The following is a 26,184-nucleotide window of genomic DNA, read 5'->3' on the forward strand; positions in this document are numbered from 1 at the left end:
CGGGACTTCCCTGGAGGTCCAGTGGTTAAGACTCCATGCTTCCACCGCAGGGGGGCACAGATTCGATCCCTCATCCAGGAACTAAGGTCCGCATGCCGCATGGTGTGGGCAAAAAATAAATTTAAAAAATAAAATAAAATGAGATGGACCTGAACCCATGCTTCTAGAGGGATGCCATGCCATGAAAAAGGAAAGGTTTTTTTTTTTATTGCCTATTATGTAAAAACTAACAACATTAACAAAAGAAAGGCAATAGGTGTGCATGAGCAGAGAAAAAAGTGTGCAAGACACACCCCAGCCTGCTAAGTTGGGATGGGGAAGCTCTATAGATGGGGTGAGAAAAAAACGGTTGTATTTCTTTATATATTTTTGCTTTGTTTCAATAGTTACTCAAAGCATGTTTCATTTTTGTGATTTAAAAGCTATTTAATAAAGATAATTCAATGAAACAAAAATAAAAATCCTTAGTTATACAAATGCTTTTGACATTTTAAAGCACCTGTCACCCAATATTTATCAAGAAGGCGGTCCCGGAATTCTAGGATCACATCATTTGGAGCAGGGCATGACAGCAGTGGGCACCTGTTTCTGTCTAGCTGGTCTCCATACAAAGACTATTTCAGCTTTCCTTTGGGGAACCTCCTTCTTCGGCTCCCAGTTCATATGGCTGAGGTGAGGCTGGCTTCACCCACCCACCCCACCACCACCGGGCTGCAGGGTGGGCATGTGACCCAGGCCTGGCTGCAGCCTTTGGAGCAGAAGTAACAAGTAAGCCAGGCTGAGCCGCCGAGAAACCTCCCCATCAACCCTTCCCAAGCACTCAGAGGACAGCTCCCACTTCCCCCTGGAATTGTCAGGAGGGCGCCGACGAAGCCAGGAGCTGCCGGGGCATCCCTGTGGCCACCTAGGAGAGCTCACCTGACACTGAAGCCCACTGGAAGAAATCAGAAAACTGGTGCTTAAGTTAACGTTAATTTTATTCACCTCACTAGTAAAGAGAAAGTTGCCATTCTTTTTTTTTTTTTTAACGGAGATTTTTTAAATTAATTTATATTTTTGGCCGTGCCACGCAGCATGTGGGATCTTAGTTCCCCAACCAGGGATCGAACCCGTGCCCCCTGCAGTGGAAGCACGGAGTCTTAACCACTGGACTGCCAGGGAAGTCCCAAAGTTGCCATTCTTGATCAGCCCACATTCTATTGCAATAACGGCACAAAAATCACCTTATGCTGATGTACCTAGAATGCTTTTCATTTAGAATCTCAATTCCGAGTGTTAGAATAGAAAATGTCAAAAAGAATATGTTTTTTCTCTAGCTTATTTCTGAATGAATAGGGTCTGACCTACTGAGACTTCAAAGCTGGGCTCTCAACTAAGACATCTATAGAACTTTCATGTCTCTCGTTTTATTTTACGACTTGTTTTAACTGTTCTCTTTATACAGGTATGGAAAACCACACAAAAGAAATAAGTACACTTTGACACGTTCCCCATCATTCTTTGAGCACTTCCTTACTCTCTGACACAACAAAATTTTCTAGGGTCATCTTATTCTTTTCCTGACCCAACCCTGGAATCCATCATTTCTCCAAGGAGTGTTGGTTCCTCTGAGCGGAATATGGTATTCAGAAGCCAAGATCTGGGTACTTGGTGAGATTATTGATACCGGGGTGTCATCATTTCCAGTCCCCTTAGTAGACAGCCTAGGCAACATATGTATGAGCAATGCATATGTGAATATGTAGATACATAAATCTGCACCTATATTTATTTTGTTATTTATATGTATTGATAACTGATACCTCTAATCCCAATCCAACACCATGGGGTTTATTCTAGCATTTTCCCTCCCCACATTTGTATCACTCTTCTCAGGCAGTGAGAAAAACAATCCTCAATATACTTATTTATTGGCTCCGTCTGCTGAATTTAGCGAATTCCCTAACTCCACCAGGCCACTGCCCTGCCTGGGTGCTGCCCTCATGAACCCTGACCCCTGCTGGGCTGCCCTCTCACCCTAGTTCTGCTGCCTGCCTTGTTTTTGTTTTTGTTTTTTGCGGTACGCGGGCCTCTCACTGATGCAGCCTCTCCCGTTGCGGAGCACAGGCTCCGGACGCGCAGGCTCAGCGGCCATGGCTCACGGGCCCAGCCGCTCCGCGGCATGTGGGATCTTCCCGGACCAGGGCACGAACCCGTGTCTCCTGCATCGGCAGGCGGACTCTCAACCACTGTGCCACCAGGGAAGCCCTTGTTTTTGTTTTTGTTTTAATTGAAGTATAGCTGATTTACAGTGTTGTGTTAGTTTCTGGTGTACAGCAAAGTGATTCAGATATAGATATAGATAGATATAGATATGTATATATCTATCTATATATATTCTTTTTCATATTCTTTTCCATTATGGTTTATCACAGGATATTGAATATAGTTCCCTGTGCTCTACAGTAGGACCTTGCTGTTTATCCATCCTATATACAATAGTTTGCAACTGCTAGTCTCAAACTCCCAATCCATCCCTCCTCTACCCCGCCCTTGGCAACCATAAGGCTGTTCTCTATGTCTGTGAGTCTGTTTCTGTTTTGTAGATAAGTTCATTTGTGTCATATTTTAGATTTCACATATAAGTGATATCACATGGTATTTTTCTTTCTCTTTCTGACTTACTTCGCTTAGCATGATAATCTCTACTTGCATACATGTAGCTTCAGATGACATTATTTCATTCTTTTTTATGGCTCAGTAGTAGTCCATTGTATATATGTACCACATCTTCTTTACCCATTCATCTGTCGACGGACATTTAAGTTGTTTCCATATCTTCGCTATTGTAAACTCTTCTGCTTATGAACACTGGGGTGCATGTATCTTTTCAAATTACGGTTTTCTCTAGATACGTGCCTAGGAGTGGGATTGCTGGGTCATATGGCCATGCCTTGTTGTTGTTGCTGTTGTTTCAGATATTGATGTTTGCCGATGGATTCTCAAATCCAATATCCAGGCACCACCCCCAACTCTGCTCTGGTTTCACACGCTGAGAAGCGGACATGAGTGAAACTGATTTAATCTCGGTGTCAAATGTCCAAAATGGTCATTTCACCAGCTACATGTGGCTAACTGAACATTTAGGGTATTGCTATAGGGTGATTAAGGAATGGAATTTTAAATTTTATTTAATTTAAATTTGAAAATGGAAGCCACGTACAGCATTTTTCTGTTAAACATAAACTTATCATTTTGATAGAGCTACATTTTACTTTAACTTTGACATTTTAGGGTCTGAATTGAGATGTGCTGTAAGTGTAAAATACACATTGGATTTCAAAGACTTGATAGGAAAAAAATAACATAAAATATCTCATTAATATTTTTACATGGATTACATGTTTCAATGATAATCTTTTGGATACATTGGGTTAGATAAAATATATTACTAAAATGAATTTCAGCTCTTTATTAATGTGGCTACTAGAAAATTTTAAATTATACATTTAGTTCACATCTGTCACCCTCATTATATTTCTAAGGGACAGTGTTGCTCTAGGGCTTTATCCTAAAGAAATAATTAAGGATATTCATGAAGTCTTGCTCCAAGTGGATAATAGCCATGAAAGATTAGAAACAATCCAACTCTTCAGTGATAAGAGCTGATGTAAATAAATTACAATGTATTCATATAGTGGCATACCATTTAAAGATGTACAAAATATGTATAATATTTGTAATGTATAAATAATGTATTAAAAGCTTTATAAAACTATACGAGTATAGATGCAAAAAGCCTTGGGAGGGTATATAACAAAATTAAGATTACGGGTGACCTATTTTTTTCCTGTTTGCACATCTGTAGCAATCTTAGAAAATACGATGTATATGCATTAGCTGCTTATCAATGGAAAAAAATGTTTGGATAAGGTTGGCAATATTTTTTAACGCTGATGCTATCCAATGTCAATGAGAATGTGAGAAACCATTGAGAATGCCACCAGAGAGCAATTTGATTTGGAAGTATCAACATTTTTTTTTCAATTGAACTATAGTTGACTTACAATGTTGTGTTAATTTCTGCTGTATAGCAAAGTGATTCAGTTATACATATACATATATATATATATATATATATATATATATATATATATATATATATATACATTCTTGTAAAAATTATTTTCCATGATGGTTCACCACAGGATACTGAATATAGTTCCCTGTGCTGTACCGTAGGACCTTGTTGTTATCCTTTCTACCTATAATGGTTTGCATCTGCTAACCCCAAACTCCCAATCCATCCCTAACTCCCTCCGCCCTGGCAACCACAAGTCTGTTCTCTATGTCTGAGAGTCTGTTTCTATTTCATAGATATATTCATTTGTGTCGTATTTTAGATTCCACATATAAGTGATATCATATGGTATTTGTCTTTCTCTGACTTACATCACTTAGTCTGATCATCTCTAAGTTCATCCATGTAGCTGCAAATGGCATGATTTCATTCTTTTTTATGGCTGTAAGTAGTATTCCATTGTAAACATGTACCACATCTTCTTTATCCATTCATCTGTCAATGGACATTTAGCAGGATTGATGGAACCATGTCACTGCTCAAACACCCATGCTTGAAGAGCAGCATTTCCCAAGTGTCGGTACCACTGATAACTTGGGGTGGTACCCAGGCATGGCAACATTGGGTCCCATAATGAGCACATTCTTTCCTGTCCTAATCTCCCTGCAGCCATCTAATTATATATCAAAGAGACAGTCTCAGTTCAGTGATATTATGTCTTTAACACCTAACACTGGCTAATCTCTCTTTATAACAGACAGCAGGACACAGACTCACAGCCCTGGGCAGGTAACAGTATTTAACAACTTAATGATACATGTTCATCGTATTTATTTTCTTGATTGTCTTCCATTTATGGCAAGTGATACTAGTTTTCCATTACAATAGTTGTACAAAGCTTTAATTTTAGATACATGTATGTTTTTAGAAAATTGGGTTTGGTTGATAGCAAAATACACAGACACGACAAAAAGTACGATGGTGATACAAACTGATGAGTTTGGGCAACACTGTCCTATAGAATAATGTTCAAACTCTTTTGACTATTATTTGGGGTTCATCTCAACTCCATTATTCTCCTTGCCTCTCATTTCCATGCAATTCCCTAAACACGTCACCTCAATGTCACCTCTCTATGCATTTGCTCAGGCTCCTCCTACCTAAAAGTCCTTTCCATATCCCCCTGTGGTAGACGTAAAGAGGACCTGACTCCTTTACCCCTCCCATCTCCACATCCTTTGTGATATGACTCTGCAGTGAACTCACTAAACAGGCAGAATCGGTCCCAGCACCCAACCAGTGTGACTTGCCTCCGCCAAGAGAAAGAGGCCTCGTGCGTTTCTGCTTGCTCTCTTGAATCTCCACGAGAATGTGCCCAGGCTGGTCAGCTAGTCGCTGAAGGATGAGAAACTACACAGAGCAAAGTCAAGTTTGCACAGACCCCCAAGCCAAAGCCATCCTAGCTCAGCCAAAAGCAAACTGTTGCCTGGGGCTGGCTATGAGCGAGCCCAGTCAACATCGGAAGAGCCACTAATCTTCAGGGAACCAATTAAAGTTTATATTGTCCACAACTAAGGGTTTGTGATTGTTTGTTATGCAGCATTAATGGAACCCGTAGCTAATTGACATACCACCCCATCAACTCATGAAAATCTGACTTTCTCTCCAAAGCCCATCTCAGATGTCACCTTCTCCAGCAAGTCTTTATCGATTCTTCTCTGGCATTTTATTTGTACATACGCTATAATAAAATTTATTACTGTTTTCCTTGCATTATAATTGGTGAGTAATGAAGACACAGGAGTCTTAAAGGATTAAGGAGCCCTTTTCAGATTTGGAAGAGTAAATGAAATAAGCATAACGATAAAAATAAAAGTACCGGGGCTTCCCTGGTGGCGCAGTGGTTGAGAGTCCGCCTGCCGATGCAGGGGACACGGCTTCGTGCCCCGGTCCGGGAAGATCCCACATGCCGCGGAGCGGCTGGGCCCATGGGCCATGGCCGCTGAGCCTGCGCGTCCAGAGCCTGTGCTCCGCAACGGGAGAGGCCACAACAGTGAGAGGCCCGCGGGCCGCAAAAATAAATAAATAAAAATAAAAGTATCATTATTGAGCACTTCCGTGTGCTCTTACATGTATCATGTTAGTATATCCTCACATCCCCCAGAGCTAGGTGCTGTCAAGATCTACATTTTACAGATGAAGAAATGATGCCCAGAGAAATTAAGTCATTTGCTCACCATCACACAACTTAAGTAGAGAGCTAGGATTCAAACCCAAGTCTGATTCCAAAGCCCCAATATTGCAGAAAAGATAACTTTATTTTAGTTTACTTTACTTATTTAATAAACACATCCATATATTTTCTTTGTAAAGAAGAAGCTAGAACACTTCAGATAAAGCCAAAGCTCCCTGTGACCACTACTCCCACTGATGCTGGCCTCCTTCTCCCTGAAGATAATGGGGGTAACTATTGAGATTTGGTTGGTGTCCTTCTTTCCATACCTTTTCCTATGTACTTTCACATATATGTACATACATGTAGAAACTCTGCAGTGTTGTTTGATGGGTAAGTTTGTGGGTCTTTTCACATAAATTGTATCATACTTTTTTCCCTTGGTAGCAAGCCTCCAGGATCTCTCCCTGTTTTTTCATACTTTTTCATACTACCTCTTTCCTTTTAATCTTCCGCATGAGGCATTCTTTTGATACCAGGGTCAAAAGTCCATGATGAGAGCATCTCTGGGATGTCTGCTGGGGGCATCTTTGTCAGTTACCATAAAGCATTCTGGGGAATAATGGCCATGATCGCGCAGCCACCGTGCACTGAATACTCACAGTGTGCCGGCGCTGTGAGATAAATGCTTTGAATGTGTTTGTTTGTTTTTAAATCCACACAGCAATGCTAGCTGTGAGGCTGGTGTTCTGAGCCCATTCTGTGAATGAAAAACCTGAGACATCAAAAACATTAAACCACTTGCCTGGATCCACAAAGCTAGGGTATGATCCCAAAGTTCCCTTCTTTACCAGGATGCTGCACTCTGAGTTGCTCATAGGTCCTTCCCACCAAATGGGAAATCCAAAAGTTGGCTATCAACCCCTCAAGGGCAGGGAGACAGGCTCACTCGTTTTGGGAAGCCTACTAGGTGTTGTGGGAGAAGTGCGTTTCTGAATTCCAGTTCTGAGGGTTGGGCAAGTCATATCATCTCCCTGGGCCTCTACTTTCTCATCTGTGAAATGGGCGTATATCACCTTTGCTCTCATGCCTGCTGAGGCATCACATGAGATAATGTCTGTGCAGAAGACAGGCTGAGCCCCACCCCACCCCACCCCTCACAAAACGACGTGTCCTAACTATTTGTTGAAGGAATGTTTGGATTCTGGGGAGGAGTTTCCAGGGTCACCCAGAGACTGGACCTACACCTGCCCAGAAGCCAGAATCAAGGGGCATCCCCACTATGATGCATTAGAATGGAGGAGACAGATGGGTGTAGGAAGCAGATGGAGTGTGAGGCGGCAGCCACAGGTCCAGGGCTTCCCCTTGAGCCAAAGAGGAATACAGATCACCTTTCCGGACAAGAGCATGGCTAGTCCAAGCAGGGAAAGCCCCAGAAAACTGCCCAGAACGTGAAGTTGGACTGGCCAGAGATGGAGCAGAACTTCCCAAATGGGGACCCTGGGGATCAGCAGCTCTTTCCACCAGGTCCCCAGGGCTGGTGCTGCAGGATAGTCACAGCTGTCAGCTAACAGGGGCTCTCTCTGAGCCAGGTGCCGTGATAAGCACTTTTTATGAATTATCGATTTAATTCTCACAGTGACATTGCAGCATAGGTCCAATCACTGCCCCACTCCACAACTGAGAAAATCAAGGCTCAGAAAGGTTAAATAACTTGCCCAAGGTCACCGAGCTACTGAGTGCATGAATCAAGATATGAACCCAAGTCTAACAAACTCTTAGTTATTGACGCACAGAGAATGTTATGGTCCACTGCCAAGTGCAACAACACAACAGGAACAGTATAATCCCATTTTCTGAATATGAACTGCATGTATGTATAGGCACACGCACACACACAAGACTAGAAGGCGATGTTCCAAAATGTTAGCAGCTGCATCTCTGGGTTATTGTCTCTGCATCTCTGTGCATGTGTATCTTGGAATTTTTCTATAAGCTTGAATTATCTATATAACAATTAGTCACAAATGTCATGAACATCAGACCCTTGCCAACAGTAAAGATGTGGGTCATTCACAATGTTAGCCATTTCATTAAATAAATTTTAAATATATCTATATAATATATATAAATATTTATATATAAATACACACACATACATATCCCCATTTTACAGATGAGGAAACTGAGGGCCATGGAGCTTTAAGTAGCTCTCCTAAGGCACTAGAATATTTTACAAGGTAGTTCCCTCTTTCCCTAATTTCCTGACCATAAAAACCACCTGGAAGTGTTTGCTAAAAAATCAAACTTCCAGACCCACGCCCTAGAAATTCCGATCTAGGAAATCTGGAGAAAGCCCAGGAATCCATAGAAACGCAAGCACCCCAATGGTTCTGAGCATCAGGCAAGCAGGAGAAACATCCATCTACTGTCTGAATTACGTAATGAAGGCAGTTTGTTTCTCAGACAAGCTTAAGCATCCAGACCCTTGGGCAACAAAATCAGGGCAGAAAACCAGTTCTGGAAGCTGGGGTGCGGCACCCCTGCCAGCAGCACCCTTCAAGGCCTGGGGGCTCAGCTGCACAGCAGGCCTTTACCAAGCAGCTCTGAGGGAGGAGTCCTCAGCAAGGCCCAGGGTATCCAAAGAGCAGGCCGCACCAGCCCAGGCCTGAAGGGGCTCCCAGTGGGGCAGATGAGACAGCCGTGCAAACACAATCAAGAGGCGGCGGGCAGGAGTCAGAGCAGAAGGGCAGCCAGGGTTCAGCACAGGCACCAAGGATGCAAAATTACGAGAACAGCCTCTTACAAAGCAATGTTCCAAGATCACAGGATGACAGAGATGGGAGAGTTCTACGTTTATCCTAAGAGAAGTAAGACTTCTCATTCGTTCATTTAAGTTTGTGTAGGTACTTTCTAAATACAAAGAGCTGGCGGGTGGGGGGAATACGAGATCAATTACACACACACACACCCACCCCTGCACCTGCCCTAAGACAGGACTATTCAAGTGCCAGGAAGGCCCCGAAGGTCAGCCCCCTTCGGTGAAGGACAGAAATTGAGAGCAGTTAGACACTTTAATGGCTACTAGACAGGGTAATTTTATGTCTGTTGAATCTGATAGTTTTAAAGTGAGGCTTCTATTTTGTTTGGGGTTTTGGGTCCATTTCATTTTTCTAGCAAGTCATTTTTATCATATTTTATGAGTATTGGCTCCAAAGTACCAGGAAAGAAAAAAACTGACCCCTCCCCACACGAGGTGTGAGAGGCACTGACCTCCACTTGAGGAATTTTCAGGGATTGATCTTAATCTCCCTACATCACTAACCAAATTATTTTCCAAAATGGTTCTAAAGATACTGCTTTATAAGAGCATCATGACAATGCTGAAGTGGGTGTTGGATTGTTATTAACAAAATTCTGCAGCTGGGGAAACTGATGCTCAGAGGCTTGGGAACTGTGTCCAAGCTCATAACTAAAGAAGCAGGAGGGTCAGGATTTGAACTCGGGCTCTGATTTCCAGTTCCGTGCCCTCTTCACCATAACACTCTGCTGAAGCGGAGAGTCTAAACCATCTAGAGGTCAAGGTTGTGAAACACAATTAGTAAAGGGCTTTGGTATGTCCTCACCCTGCCAGGTGTCCTAATTTATTTTTAGGTCACCCTCAATTCAAGACCATGCAGAGCTGAACTGCAAAAAGTCCAAAGAAATGACATCTTCAAGTGAATAAACACTGGACTCCTGGAAATAACACATCCAAGCTGAGCCCACCATGGGCCCCTGCACTGTCCCGTACAAAATAAGGACTCCTGGGCTTGGGGTCAGAAGGATCACAGGACTTTGAGAGTAGGAGCCCAGAGATGCAGTTCCCCATCTTCCCACCAGGGGGCAGCCTGGCACTTTCCACAGCAGATGGAAAAATTTTTGCGACCTCACTGGATCTGAGCATCTTCAGTGCCTTATTACTGTACTTGGTATTAGCATGATGGTAAATTTAGCAGCATAAACAAAAAAAAATGTTTAAAGTCAAGACATGTGACAGAGCTATAAATAATCATGTCTGAAATTTCTAATGTGAAAACGGGTAACTTTTCACTCAGAATCTAAACCTAGATAAACCCAGAGACCCATGGGCAAGCCCTGGGGTTTGGTTTGCTGGAGTCCAAAACCTTCACCACTTAGATGTTTAAAAAAAAAACAGAAAAGACTAAAGCAGAGTCCGTGGAAACTGGAAAGGAGTGCAATACAGCTTGAGGGTCTGTCATCTTTCACGAATCATCTCGTGTAAACCCCATGGCAACGGCCATTTTACACATTAGGAAACTGAGGCTCAGGGACGAGCTGGCCTTAAAATCACACAGATGAAGAGCCCTCTGTAACCCTCAGGGCTGCCTGTCAGCAAGCACCCACACTGCTGCCTTCTCTTTAGCAGGAATTCACTGCTAACGGAGAGCTCAAAGCCCTGAATCTGAACCGTCCACGTCTCCCCACTGCTCAGAGTTCTTGCCCTCCGGCGTTGAGCCATAAACGGCATTTTCCTGTCTTCCGGGTGTCATCCCTTCCCAACTGTCCCCCAATGTCACCGTCACAACACCCTGTTTTTTCCTGGGAGCACTCATCGCTATCCCATAAATTATCCTGTTTATTGGTTTCCATGGTTACCCCCATCTCACACACCCATCAGAATGTCAGCTCAAAAGAGCACGGGCTTTGCCTGTCTCTCCCCGCAGCGTTCAGATCAGTGCCTGGCATACAAGACATTTTTCTTGGTTGGTCTATGAACCAACATCATTGGGGGTCGGGGGGGTCAGGCCTCTACCCAAAAATCCCAACTCCTTTTCCAGCCGGCGCTGCACGTTCAGAACCGAGCCCTGGCTCTGCGGCCCAGGCTCTTTGAGGGTAAAGAAATCGCCAGCGGCCCGACGCCTTCCCGCGGTTGCCAGGGCGACCATTGTCATAACATCTCCGGCGCTGGGAGGACCAGCTGACAGCGGAGAGAATTGACTCTCTAACGTCTCAAGTAATCGGCGATTTGTAACCGCAGGCAAATTCGCTGCTGACGGCTGGAGGCCTGGGAGACGCGCCCTTCTTCTTCTTCCCACCCCATCCCAGTAAGAACAGGATCCCTCAGGCGGAAGCCAGCCCGACCCACCAGTCCAGCGCTGGCCTCCCGAATGCCGCACCGCGGCCGGCTCCCTCTGCCCGAAACTGCCCTGCCTTTTAAAGCCCTCAATGCACCTGGTGGCTTTTCCTTTTCTTTACATTATTACTGTTTATGAATACTACAAACAGCAGGGAAAAAAGAGTTGACATATTTAATGAGCAATTACTTAGATGCCAGCCCCACTGGTAACTTCCTCACATAATGATAATTACAATTTTAATATTTTTGCTATAACAATACATTTTGCTATAACATATTTATAGTACATCTATATACTATATAACATATACAATTTATTATATATTAATATATGTATTATTATATATTATTGTATATTATATATAGTATATCTGTATAATATACATCCATAGATAAGAGTTCATAGATATATAATACATAAGATAATTTTAAACATAATATATTATACAGCATATATTATATATTTATAATAATAAAATTGACATTTGTTGACACTTTTTATATGCCAGCCCTGTGCCTACTGCTTTAGTTATGTTGAGAACAATGTTATTATCAATAAACTATTATACAATAATATATTCATAATCATAGCTAAATTTAATTGAGCACTTACCATGTGCCAGGCATTGCAGTAAGTGCTTTGTTAATGTTATTTGATTGTCATATGAACCGTAAGAGCCAAGAACTTTATCATCCCCATTTTTATTTTTTTAATTTTTTAATTTTTTTTTGGCCGTGCTGCACCACTTGCAGGATCTTAGTTCCCCAACCCGGGATCGAACCCATGCTCCCTGAAGTGGACGCGCGCAGCCCTAACCACTGGACCACCAAGGAAGTCCCTATTCCCATTTTTGAGATGAGAAAATGGAGGCACAGAGTGACGATGTAACTTACCTAAGGTCACGAGGATAACAAGTAGGTGCTGAGTTTGCCCCTGAGCCTGTCACGTTCCTTATTTTCATTCCATTAAGTGAAAATACTTTACCGTTGTCAACCTTTAGCTCCCTTAGGGGAGCTTGTTAAGAACACACAGGCTGAGCCCTGCTCCCCCCGACCCACACATGCGGAACCAAATACTCCTGGGGACAGGGGGCTTCTCATCTCATTTCTTTTAAACAAGGTCCCCAGGTAGTTCTGACAGACACAAGAAGTCCAGAACCACTGCCGAGGGGTTCTTTATCAGTCATTGCCGCTGCAGTGCCAATTAGGTGATCTGATTAAACGAGGGAGTCTGGAGGGGTTGAAATTCCAGAGAGGGCAGAGTGATGTATGTAGGACCAATCATCCTGAAAATGAGAAGAAGCAGCGGGAAAAATAAGATTGCTGGGTTCCCTCAGGCAAACTTAGTTTGTGCCCCAGCTGTAACCTCTCCCAACCTTTCTGGAACAAGGACAGCCTGCATGAAGAGTAATAAATAATAGCACACATTTTTGTCCAGGGCCAGCTTTAGGGGGGGAAAGCCAGACAGTTGAAAAGACCTCCCCCGACCATCCCCCTTCTTCCCCCTTAATCATTCACCAAGGACCAAGCTGTACAGAGAAATATAAGCTTGCAGAGTGGGGACCCACACTTTGTACCTACACTTTGAGCATGAAACTTCCTGGCAAGTGACAAAGATAGATGAAGTTGCCAAAAACTGAAAAAAAAAAGCCAATGGGTGGGCACTGCACAAGAGGAGGCGTGGCTGGGAGGAATCCCACAGAAGTTCTGGGAGGTGATGGCTGTGGTTCCTGGGCAGCTGGGGGGACAGAGCCAGACTTAAAAACGTAGCAGCCAGACCTGTGGAAGGTCTGCCCTAGGCCAGATGTTGCCTCACTCTTCACTGCCCGAAGGAGAGGGAAAGTAGAACTAAGACCCCAGGCATAAAGCAAGAACAGATGACACAAGGAAAAAACACAAAACCTGCGTACACTGAAAGCACGTCTCATTTGGGCAACCACTTCACCTTGACCGTGGAAACCTATTCCATCTAGAGCTGTGCTTTCCAATACACCAGCCACTCAGCACATGTGGCCCTGTAAAGGTAAATTTAAATTAACTAAAATTACATAATTAATCAACATAGTGACTAAACAAGGTTAGGGCAGCTTATGGGCACCACTGACAAAAATCCAGAAAGCAGCCTTACTGGACATTAAGTGACCTCAGGCAATCAGAGAATTCACCTCCCAAAAATGTCATCAGACTTGAAGCTGAGAATTGTGTGAGATAAACTAGTTTCCTGAATGGGTTGGCATCTTTAAGTTCTGGGAAAATCTAGTATGAATTATAGATGTATTTAAGTAATTAAACCCATAATAGTAATATTTGAATTAAAAAGTCTGTGCCTTTGGAGTATTTATTTTACATTCTCTTAATGCTTTATATAATTTGGCCAACTAGAGGAAGACTTCACCTTTCTAAGTCTAATTTGAAATGTGTAATTGAATAACTGGTTCAGACGTACATTTTAAGTTAAAATTGTATTCCATTTATGTACTATGATAGAAAGTGGCTTAAGGCCCAGCATATTTATAAGTTTATTTTTTTAGATTTCTATGTGCTGTGTAAGTAGTGGGACTGCTTGTCTGTCAAGTGAGTCTTAAAAAATTTTTCTGCATATCAAATTTATAAATATAGTTAAATTACTTGAAGGTGTTTAATTCACTAAGGTTGTCAATGGAAGCAAAAATTATGCAAACTCCCCTTACGTGTGATTGCTAACATTTCCTGGACTTACACGAATAGAATAAGACTGCCTGTAAGCTGAATTTAAAGCATAAGGAGAATAAGGGTATTGAATTTCTTTTTTGCTTTAATAAACTGTTAACTTCTAAAACCAACAGATAATTACATAAAAGTGAAAATTCAGTTCTTCAGTTGCACTAACCACGTTTCAAGTGGTCAACAGGCACATGTGGCCAGCAGCTGTGGTGCTGGACAATACAGAAGTAGACTATGTCCATCATTCATAGGGTATTTCCTCTCTAACACACGTCCAGTTTTTAGCAGATCTCTTAGGAAGCAAACACCCCAAAGCCTTTTCCCCCAGATAGACTACATGACCCCTTCAAAGATGTTCAGGATTGGAAAATGCAAGCTCCTGAAGGAAAATGCAAGCTCCAGAGTGGACCTGGGATGGGAGAGGCGGAGAAGGGAACAGGGAGATTCACCTCAGAATGAGTAGAATCCATCATAATCCGCAGGAGGAAGCATAGAAGCGATAAGCGCATCCTCTAACCCCTCTCTGTTTTATTTGATGATGGATTTTTGCCAATTTCTTGATAGTACTGTCACCTGATCCCTGCTCAATACTGGGCAGTTCTGAGTGGGGAATCAGGGAGGGGCTTAATCGATTTTGATTTTTTCCCCCATTTCGTAAATTTCACACACAGGCTAAAGGATCCTGACCCAAAAATAAACTTGGAAATTTTCAAGTGAGCCAGAAAATGGTCTGGCTAAGATGAACCGTATGACATCACCATTCCCTTTGAATGCCAGGGTGAAAAGGACTAAAATTAAAGCCAGGGGCTCGCATTCATTCAACTCTCTGCTTTGCAACTTAGAAGCTATGAGGCGCCAGGGAAGCCCATAACCCCTCACAGACTCGTTTATCTATCCATTCGATGAAAGATTAAAAACTACTCCCCAGAGTGACCCCAAGTTCAAAGATTTCAGGATTATTCTTAGAAGTGACACCGATGAAGGAAAAGCAAAAGCTTCCTACTAAGTTTTACACACTAGTCTCGGCTTTGCTTGGCGAGGAAAACCATTCTTGTGTCTCCTTGTGCTGCACCTGGGGTCTTGGCAACAGGGTCAGTGTTCAGAAGAGAACGCTGGCCAGGCAGGTGGGGCTCGGGTTTGGGCCGCCAAGCCTCCTGGTCTTGCGGGCAAGCAAGCGAAGCCAAGAGCGGGGAGACTTCGGCACACGTGGCAGCACACGTGGCCACCGTGGAAGTGAAATCATGGATCAAAAATAGTTCCAGGCTGGGAGCTCTTCTGGAGACCAGGTTCCCATCTGACTCTCTCCTAAACAAGCTGATAAAACCTCACTTAAGGCAGCACTGTCCAATAGAACTTTCTGTGATGACGGCAATGTCCTCTATCTGCCGCATCCAAGATGGTAGCCGTAGTCACCTGTGGCTGTTGAGTACTTGAAAGGTGGCTACTCCGTGTGACTCTGGGGCTGAATTCAACGTTTTACTTAATACTGATCAATTTAGTTTTCAATAGCTACATGCAGCCAGTGGCTACCATCTTGGACAGCACAGATGTAACACTTTCTCCTCGGTTTTTCTTCTCCCCATCTTCCTCCCCCTCAGCAAAAAGGCATACCTGCTCCTCCCTCCCTTCCAGGTATGTTTAGAGATTCAACAAAGGGATTACGATGGAGGGTTGAGGGTTTGCTAATAGAAGGTCCCTTCGGAGGTGTGAGCTGATGCCGTCCAGCCGAGCTCAGGGCAGAGCCTCCCACTCAGATCTTGCTGTGGCCACGGATGAAGGTCCAAGGTCCTGAGACTGTCATCTAAGACCTTCCTGTCCTGTGGCCCAAACGCTCTCCACTTCTCTCCCAAACGTGCATTTGCTGGATACCCAATGCACTTTGACTACCATCCAAATGCCTTGCCCTGGCCGGCAGGGCTCTGCCCACTTCTCCGCCATCATGAACCCCACAACTCTTTATTCCAAGTCCACGAGAAGGTTCTCCCACTCCTCAGATGAGCCAAGCTCGTTACTGCCCCAGGGCCTCTTCATATGCCGGCCCCTTCACCAGGAACCCTCGCCACACACATCTCACCAGATCCTTCTCATTCTGCACAGCCCCCCTCACACGTCATGTCCATTCCAGCAAGACAGATGAGACCCCGCTCTGTTATTCTCTCCTATATCACCATGTTCTTTTCCTTCATAGCACCTATCACAGCTTCCAATCATATTCCCCTGGTATCTCTCTGCCTAACATCCTTCTTCCCCTGTCCTGGCAGCTATCTCTTTTATCCTCTTCTGTATCCCTATCACCTAGCACAGGGCCTGATGCGTAGTAAGTGCTTAATATTTGTTCAATGGGGAAGTGAGTGAATGAATGATCTCCTACACTTTCTTCCTCTGTCGCTTTGCCTCCACCAGGGGTTCTCAAAGTGGGGTCCCCAGGACTTCCCTGGTGGCGCAGTGGTTGAGAATCTACCTGCCAATGCAGGGGACACGGGTTCGAGCCCTGCTCTGGGATGATCCCACATGCCGCGGAGCAACTAGGTCCGTGAGCCACGATTACTGAGCCTGCGCGTCTGGAGCCTGTGCTCTGCAACAAGAGAGGCCGCGATAGTCAGAGGCCCGCGCACCGCGATGAAGAGTGGCCCCCGCTCGCCGCAACTAGAGAAAGCCCTCGCACAGAAACGAAGACCCAACACAGCCATAAGTAAATAACTAAATAAATAAATAAAATTAAAAAAAAAAAAAGAAAGAATGATCCATGCTTTAAAAAAAAAAGTGGGGTCCCCAGACCAGGGCCATCAACATGACCTGGGAACTTGTCAGTGATGCAAATTCTCAGGCCCCACCCCAGACCCACTGAATGAAACGCTGGGTGTGACGGAGCAACGTGTTTTTCACAAGGTGATTCTGATGCACATTCAAGTTTGGGAGCTCCTGCTCCGGGTACTTCTGTGCTTCTGAAATGACCTCCCTGCCCTTTGACCTCCTGTTCATCCTTCAGGTTCTAACTCCAATGCTCACTCTCCCTGGAAGCCTTCTTTTTCCCCAATCAGAGTACAATGCACCAGCCTCAACTCCAAGACCACGATGTTTATGCTTGACAGCTAAAACGTATTCCCTGGTATTAGGGCTGTTTCTAGTCATGTCTTAATTCTCCCACCAGATTTCAAGTATCTTAAGGGCAGCGAGCCTTGTTTTTGTCACCTTTGCATTCTCCCACCAGTGAACACAGTGATGTCCCCCTAGGAAGTAATTAAAATGGTAGAACGTGGGGGAAGGGACAAATCGGGAGATTGGGATCAACATACACACACGACTATATATAAAATAGATCACTAACAAGGACCTACTGTACAGCACAGGGAACTCTACTCAGTATTCTGTAATGACCTATGTGGGAAAAGAATCTGAAGAAGAGTGGATATATGTATGTGTATAAGTGATTCACTTTGCTGTACACCTGAAACGAACACAACATTGTAAATCAACTATACTCCAATAAAAATTTTAAAAAATAAACGACACCTACAAAAAAATAATAAATCAAATAAAACAGTAGAATGGATTCATGAATGAATGAGAGATGCACAAAAATGACCAAAGGAAGGGCATTCTCTGTTCACAAAACCCACAGCTGCCTCATAGGTCCCGGGTTCGGATTACCAGCCTCGACTCCGGTTTACATTTTTTGTTTTGTTTGTTTTGGTGTGATTTGGGGTGTGGAGGGGGTTTAGTATACAAACCCAACAGATTGGCAACTCCAACCATCTGCTACTAACCTAGAGATGAGGTTGTTGTCAGCAGAGAGAAGTGGAAAGCTATTCTTTCCCGAAAGAAAGAGAGAGGAGAGATTCTTTTGATCATGTGGCCCTCTTTGGTACGGTGACTGAACTACAGCCCCTGCTGTGTCATTTCTCCCAATCAGCTCGGCAGCCAATAAATGGCAACAGCAGCCTCCATTTCTCAGGCTCTTTATGTATAGTCTCTCAAATCCTCACTGCAAACCTGCAAGGTTGGCCTCCTTGTCTCCATTTTACAAATGAGGAAAATAGGGAGTCAGTGGACTTGCCTGGAGCAAGTCTAGCTGGGCAGCGGCAGAGCTGACCCCAGGGCTGTCTGCTTCAAAGTTGCAGGCCTTCCACAGCGGTGGGGCCAGCGGAGCTGGTAAGAGGTAGCACCAGAGGCCAAGGCTGTGGTTAAGTCCAGTAGGGTTGGTAACTCTATGCATCTTAGCCCAATTCATATCTCTCAAGGTCGTGAGAACAGAGAGATAACAGGACACCGAATGGCTTAGGGCTCCACCCCCAGGACCACAATCCTATCCAGAGCTCCTCAAAGGGAATGTTGGGGTGTCCTGGGCACATTTACAGAGGACATACATTTCCCTGAAAGCCCAGAGGCAGCTATAGGCCTCAGCAAGGGAAAACCATGGCAGCTAGAAAAGGCCAGACAACCTCAAGAGGAAAGCACCTTGCAGCTCCCAACCAGGCCCTGCTTTCAAGAAGCTCAGAGAGTAGTGAAGTGGCCAGGTACATGCACAGCTCCTTCAAATGATTGCAGGGGGAAATGGGCACTAGAGTAGAGGTAGCAGCCTAGTGCTCCAAGGACAGAGAGATGACTTCTGGAGGGACAATCTGAGAAAATTCCCCAGAGGAGGTGGCATCCAAGGCAGGCCTTGACAGACATTCACAATTTCCTGTGTTCCAAGTCGCTATTCACCTGTCCCCTACACACAAAAATACATCCCCACCAGCTTCCATTTGAGCGGAGGGGGATCACTGTGGATGGGGGACTCAACTGGATGAATCTTGAGGTTCCTATCAACCCTGGAATCCTCTGATTGCAGATATCTGGAACCTAACCATTCTTCTATCCATCCATCTATCCACCCACCATCCATCCACCCAACCATCCATCCACCATCTACCTATTCACCCGCCTACCCCTTTATCCATCCATTCATCCACCCACTCATCCAGGCAACCGTCCATTCGTTCATCCACCTAACCATCCATTCATCATATAAGCATTTCACTTATGGTACCTGCCTAGCACCATATAATGAAAACACAGGGAAGCTGGGATTGACTCCCATCTTGAAAGCCAATGACATCACATTGGGCATATCAGGTTTTGTGTAGTTGTTATATCCAAGTGATATAAATTTCTCTTACTAGTCTTGACAATAAAGTTAGTTTACAACCAACCACAGAGTAGAATAAGATGTTGTTTTAAAAGTGTTCCTCATAGTGCTTGGCACATAGTAGACAATGAATAAATAGTTGATTTCCTTTAAGTGCCAACCACTGTGCTAAGCCTTGGGATAAAATGGTGAACAAGGCAGACTTGATCCCTGCCCTCTTGGAACTTCTATTTTTGTGGGAAAGAGAGACAACATGTAAGCAATAAATAAGATAAACACAGATTGTGATAAATGCTATGGTTGCAACAAAGAGCTTAGAGCACATAACACGGAAGGATGATTACCTGCACCAGCTAAAGGAAATCTCCCTACATCAGGGGCAATGCAGCCAAGTACAGCGTGTGCAAAGGCCCTGAGGTGGGAAAGCACTTGGCATGTTTCAGGATCTGAGGGCTGGATTATCATGGGCAAAGGGAAGATAAGGAGGAAATGAGGTCAAAGATGTAGGCAGGGGCTAGATCATGTGGGTCCTACTAGTCATGGCAAGGAGCAAGGTTTTATTACTATGCAGTAGGGAGCTGCAGACATTTTTTGGGTTTTGTTCGTTTGTTTGTTTTTTTTTTTTTCCTTGAAGTACAGTTGATTTACAACATTGTGTTAGTTTCGGGTGTACAGCAAAGTGATTCATTTATATATATTTCTATATTTTTCAGATTCTTTTCCATTATAGGTTGTTAAAAAAAATATTGAATAGGACTTCCCTGGTGGCACAGTCGTTAAGAATCCACCTGCCAATGCAGGGGACATAGGTTCAAGCCCTTGTCCAGGAAGATCCCACATGCCGCTGAGCAACTAAGCCCCGTGCGCCACAACTACTGAGCCTGTGCTCTGGAGCCCGAGTGCCGCAACTACTGAGCCTACGTGCCTAGAGCCCGCGCTCCGCAACAAGAGAAGCCACCGCAATGAGAAGCCCGTGCACAGCAAGAGAGTAGCCCATGCTTGCCACAGCTAGGGAAATCCTGCATGCAGCAACAAAGACCCAATGCAGCCAAAAATAAAAATAAAATTTTTTAAAAAGATATTAACATTAAAATATATATATATATTGAATATAGTTCCCTGTGCTATACAGTAAATCCTCATTGTTCATCTATTTTATATATAGTGTTATGTATCTGTTAGTCCCATACTCCTAATTTATCCCTCGCCCTCTTCCCCCTTTGGTAACCATAGAAAACCCTTTGTTTTCTATGTCTGTGAGTCTGTTTCTGTTTTGTAAATAAATTCATTTGTATTATTTTTTAGATTCCACATGTAACTGACATATAATAATTTGTCTTTCTCTGTCTGATTTACTTCTCTTAGTATGATCATCTCTAGGTTCATCCACGTTGCAGAAGTTTTTTAAGCAAGGAGTGACATTACCCGATAAAAGAAACAATCTCATTTGTCCCATAAAGCAACCTTGTGAGAGATGGGTACGGCCAACGTTATTATGCCCATTTAACAAATGGGGAAACAGAGGCACCAGGGGATTAAGGGCCTCCTCTGTCTCTTCTGGATCTGTAACTCTGTAACCCCCCCAGCTGGCCATTGAGCCTCGTCCCGCCTTCCAACTGTGAAGACCCTTCTATAGATTACACCCTGGCAAAGTCCCCAATCCCAGAACAAAGGATACAAGCAAAAGAGAGAAAGAAAGACGACGTGAAACCCAGGATGAGGGGGGATCCTGTCTCTGGCGAGGCCTTAGCCCAGCAATCGTTAACGAGCATGTACTTGAACTGAGATGGACATTTTCGGCTCCACATTGCACAGGCAAAATCCTCAACTCTGCCAGCTATTACGAGAACTAAAAATGGTCTTCTCAAAGGGAAATTTCTGAAAACCTATTACTTGTAGTGGTGGGGAAAAAACTAAGGGCCTTCCCAAAATCCTGATGACCAGCCAGCCTCATATATTCAGTTTCCACCAAAAGATGATACTCAGAAGAGATGTTGCCAAAAATCCTGCCTTGGGGCTTCCCTGGTGCCACAGTGGTTAAGAATCCGCCTGCCAATGCAGGGGACACGGGTTCGAGCCCTGGTCTGGGACGATCCCACATGCCGCGGAGCAACTAAGCCTGTGCGCCACAACTACACAGCCCACGTGCCAAGAGCCCGTGCTCCGCAATAAGAGAAGCCACTGCGACAAGAAGCCCGCGCACCGCAGCAAAGAGTGGCCCCCACTTGTCGCAACTAGAGAAAGTCCGCGCGCAGCAACGAAGACCCAATGCAGCCAAAAATAAATGATAATAAATACCAAAAAAATCCCGCCTTAAAACTGAGGAAACAGTTTCTGGTTTCTTTTATTTCTGGTGGATGTGCAAGAAGTTATATATTTATGAAAAGCAATCTGGCAGGAGTTATTAAAAATTCAAATTATACATCCTTTGACCTCTGCGGCTGTTGTGTAGCTAGTGAGTGGAAAGGAGAAAGGCAGACACAAAATACTGCACTGAATAGATCTCTGCAAAACCCAGCGCGGGGAACGAGGCACTAGATTTCGCCAGCCCTGTCTGTCTCCATCATCTCTACCACCCACTCTGGTCCTTCTCTTTACTTTAAGCCTCACCGGCAACAAATGCGGGTAGAGGCAGCCATAGCATCTGCCATGTAGAAAAACTGCATGTGGGCTTCCCTGGTGGCGCAGTGGTTGAGAGTCCGCCTGCCGATGCAGGGGACGCGGGTTCGTGCCCCGGTCCGGGAAGATCCCACATGCCGCGGAGCGGCTGGGCCCGTGAGCCGTGGCCGCTGAGCCTGCGCGTCCAGAGCCTGTGCTCCGCATCGGGAGAGGCCACAACAGTAAGAGGCCCGCGGACCGCAAAAAAAAAAAAAAAAAAAAGTGCACGTAACTAACGCCTTTCTGTCTTCCCTCCCGATGTCCAATAGGTAATGCCAAAGGATGCCCAGGCCCAGAGGAGGGAGGACAGAGCCTAGTTGGGTGTCCTTGTACATGTCACTTTGCCTACCTGGGCCTCGGATACCACTGCAATGGGCACAATCATAACAACCTGTTGGATGCAGGTGGCCAAGGCCAGGTTCAGAGAGACAAAAGGACTCCTTTGGGGTTACACAGCTACGAGGTGGCACAGCTGAAGCCACAGTCCAGGTCTTTCCAATGAAGGTTATAGGAGTCATTACTATCCTTAATCACTGAGCGCTAACTAGACACTGGGCATCGTGCTAAGCACTTTGCGTGCATATCTCGTATGATCTGCACCACAAACCTATGAAGTAGGTATTAATATTGTTAATCACTTTTTACAGATAAAGAAACTGACACAGAGAGAGGTTAGTCAGTTTGCCCAAGATCACACAGCCAGAAAAGGTGGAGCCCGAAAATGAATGCAGGATGTCTAGCTCAGAGGCCAGGCACGCAACCACTATAGTACCCTGCCAGAGTTATCTCTGGGGGAAAAGTTGTGTGTGTGTGTGTGTGTGTGTGTGTGTGTGTGTGTGTGTATGCATGTGCACAATATGTAAATTATCTATATAATATACATATGATCATACAGGTATATATACACATATATAATATACATACATAATTACATACACACATACAGATGTGTGTGTATATGTAATTGTAAGTATATCCTTTTTTGGTTTTGTTATGTATATTTTATGTCATAAGCATCTATGACCTGGATTATTAAAAACATAGGGTCGGGACTTCCCTGGTGGTCCAGTGGGTAAGACTCCACGCTCCCAATGCAGGTGGCCCAGGGTTCGATCCCTGGTCAGGGAACTACATCCTGAATGCATGCCGCAACGAAAGATCCCACATGCTGCAACAAAGATCCCGTGTGCCTCAACTAAGACCCGGTGCAGCCAAAATAATAAAATAAATAATAAATGTTTTAACAAAATAGGGTCATCCCCTGGGAAAGAGAAAAAATATCTTGTCCTCTTTTTTGTCAAGGTCCTAAGAAGAGGTGTGGGGGGAGGGTAGAGGTGCCTATGATATTTACATGCAGATCCATCTTGGTCAAAATCCAGTATACAGAGGCCTCAATGCAACCACCGGAGTAAGAGGGCCCATAACCAATTCCTGAGAATCTAGCCTATCCATGGGATGCTCTGTCTTAGGGAACTAAAAACCCTATTAAAATTGGCTTCAACAGAGCAATCTTTTAGTTACAGAGCAAGAAATCCAGAGGGCAGTGGCTTCCAGGGTTGGTTCATTCAGTGGCTCAGTGACACTAGCAAGCACCCGTGTATAATGATTTCTCTCCTAGTGGGCACCAAATGGCTGCAGCAGTTCCCTGTAGGAGACAACAAAGGGGCACCATTTTCTCCAAGGGGTCTCTTTCCATCAGCGAGACAACTTTTTCCGTGAGCCCGCCTCCTTTAGACCTCCCCTGCATCCCATTGGCGAGAAGGGGAGGTCACATGGTTAGGACAAGCCAATCATTGCAAAGAGAATGTAACTGGTTTGGACCAGTTCTGAGTGACCCACTGAAGGGCAGTGTCACTCAAATAAACACAAAATCATATTAGAATTCAGGAAGCAGGGAGGAAGATGGATGACTTTGGATAGGCAAACAGGAGTGTCTGCCACACCCAGTGCTTGCCTCAAAAAAGGGCTGAATGCTTGGGACAGTACTTCCAACAAGTGCAGCCTCTTTTCCAGCCCCAAATAACTTCTGGATTAAACCCCTATGGAGGATAATTGGAAAACCACCAGCATTTTTTAGTTTTTATTCAGCTGTTTGACCTTTGGTTTTTCCCCAGGGCACTTCCAAACTTTCCACCAGAGTTCAGATTCAGCCCTGAATAAGGCTTCTCAGAAAACTTCAGAGGGTCAGTGCTACAAATAAAAGCTTCCACCATATCAAAAGTATGTTCTCTAAAAGGACAAATATTGGATGATTCCACTTATATGAGGTACAGCATAGTCAAATTCACAGAGACAGAAAGTAGAGGTTTGCAGGGGAGGGATGGGGAGTGGTATGGACTGAATGTGTCTCCCCAAAATTCATACGTTGAAGCTCTAATCCCCGATGTGATGGTATCTGGAGATGGGAAATTTGGGAGGCAATAAGGTTTAGATGAGGTCATGAGGGGCCCGTCTGCAAGACAGGAAGAGAGCCCTCACCAGAACCTGACCATGCTGGCATCATGATCTTGCAAGCAAGGCTAGGAGGTCCCTGGAGACAGAGAACCAGGCATGGCTTTCTTGACATAAGAGAACCCATTTTGGCCTAAGCCACTTTGTGATCTAAGCCTGGCCACAATGCTTGCCCTTGAACAGGTCTCAGTAATTAACGATCTGAAGGGAGGGAATGCAGAAACAAGGGAGGAGTGGTCAAGAAACAATAGTGTAGCCTTGGAGGAGAGGCCTGGTTCAAGGGATATACATAATAATATACCTTTGAGTTCTGCAGAAACTCAGGCCCCCACCCAGGTGGAGGATGGAATGATATGTTGACCCTCCTGACTTCAATCAACCGAAGCTTGGAATCTGTCGACCTTGCTCCAATTCTATGCTGAGTTCTCCTCTGCTCAAGCCCCTTCATGAATATGCACGTACCCTTAGCTTAAAACGTTTCCAATTTTGCTGTTGGGAGAGACACTTCTTTGGGGAAGATCCCTGGTGCCCTTCTTACTTGCTGCAAGTCATAATAAATCCTCCCTTCTCCTGATCTTAGGCTTGGCTGTGTCTACTGGCTCAACACCCACCAAGAGGAAAACTCAGTTTTCCAGTAACAATCTTGGACATCAAGTCTCCAGAACCGTGAGAAAATAAACGACTGTTGTTTAAGCTGCCCATTCTGTGATATTTTGTATGGCAGCCCTGGCTGACAGGGAGTTATTGTTAATGGATACAGAGTTTGAGTCTGGGAGGATGAAAAAGTTCTGGGGACGGATCATGGCGAGGGTTACACAACATGCCAATACACTTAATACTAAATTGTACACTTAAAATGTGGTAAGTTTTATGACATACATATATATATATTTTTTTACAACAATAAAAGAAAAATTATGTTCCCACAGAAGCCCCAGGTATTATAGTGTCCATTTTACAGAGGCAGAAACCGAATGACTTGCCCAGCATCTCGCATGCAAGTCAGTAGCAGAGGCAGAATTAGAACCAGGGTCACCCACTTCCATGACACCACACTGGGACGATGCCCCTTCCCCAGGCTCAGATGCGTCTTCAAACTAGGATCACATGTCGAAGGAAAATCCAGGCACAAGAGACAGTTAACCAGCAAAGGGAAACAGATCTCCTCTGGTTATTATTAGCAGGGGGAGGCAGCCAGGTGTCCAGGGCACCAGCTGTGCCGCTCTCTTGGGAGAGGAACCCAAGGTGAAGTGGAGGGACATCGTGCCCGCGCATCTGGGCAGCAAGCCCTGAACTCACAACGACCTAAAACTTTCCACCAAAATCCCCACGTGCAGCCACTTAGCTTTGGGGGAGAATTAATGCGGGTCCCCGGCGCTGAGATTTTCCATGTTTAGCTTCAACCCAAAGGAAAATTTTGTTAGAAAGTTTAAAGGGTATGACTATTTTTAAATGAGACATCAGGCCACGATGTCAGCACACCCACAAAAGTTAAAAAAAAAAAAGAAAGAAAGAAAGAAAAGGCTTGCATCTTGCCTCTTTTCTTCTTTTTTCCTGCTACGAGCAAATGGCTAAACCGCAGAAGAAAGGGAAGCAAGTTAATGCTTAATTAACAGCCTACCAGAGTTCCAGGAACTCGCTTTCTACTAAACTAGTGGTTCCCAACTAGGGGCGATTTTGGCTCCCAGGCGACATTTGGCAAAATCTGGAGATGTTTTTGATTGTCACAACATACAGGAGAGGGTTTGCTATTGGCATCAGGTGGGTAGAGGCCAGGGCTGCCCAACATCCTACAGCGCACAGGACAGTCCCCGCTTCCCTCCCATCACCCCCGCCCCTACAAAGAATTTTGCAGCCCTAAATATCAT

The 26,184-nt window shown here is 44.5% G+C and overlaps 1 protein-coding gene across 1 annotated transcript in view; it reads right to left on the reverse strand.

Annotated features, from left to right (window-relative positions):
• Positions 1-26,184, reverse strand: part of KSR2 (kinase suppressor of ras 2) — a gene marked incomplete at both ends in the record, with an annotated part of 399,400 nt that overhangs the window by 323,201 nt on the left and 50,015 nt on the right. The window lies entirely within an intron of this gene.

Source organism: Leucopleurus acutus (genome assembly GCF_964270905.1).
Source record: "Leucopleurus acutus genome assembly, chromosome: 13".
Lineage (NCBI taxonomy): Eukaryota > Metazoa > Chordata > Mammalia > Artiodactyla > Delphinidae > Leucopleurus > Leucopleurus acutus.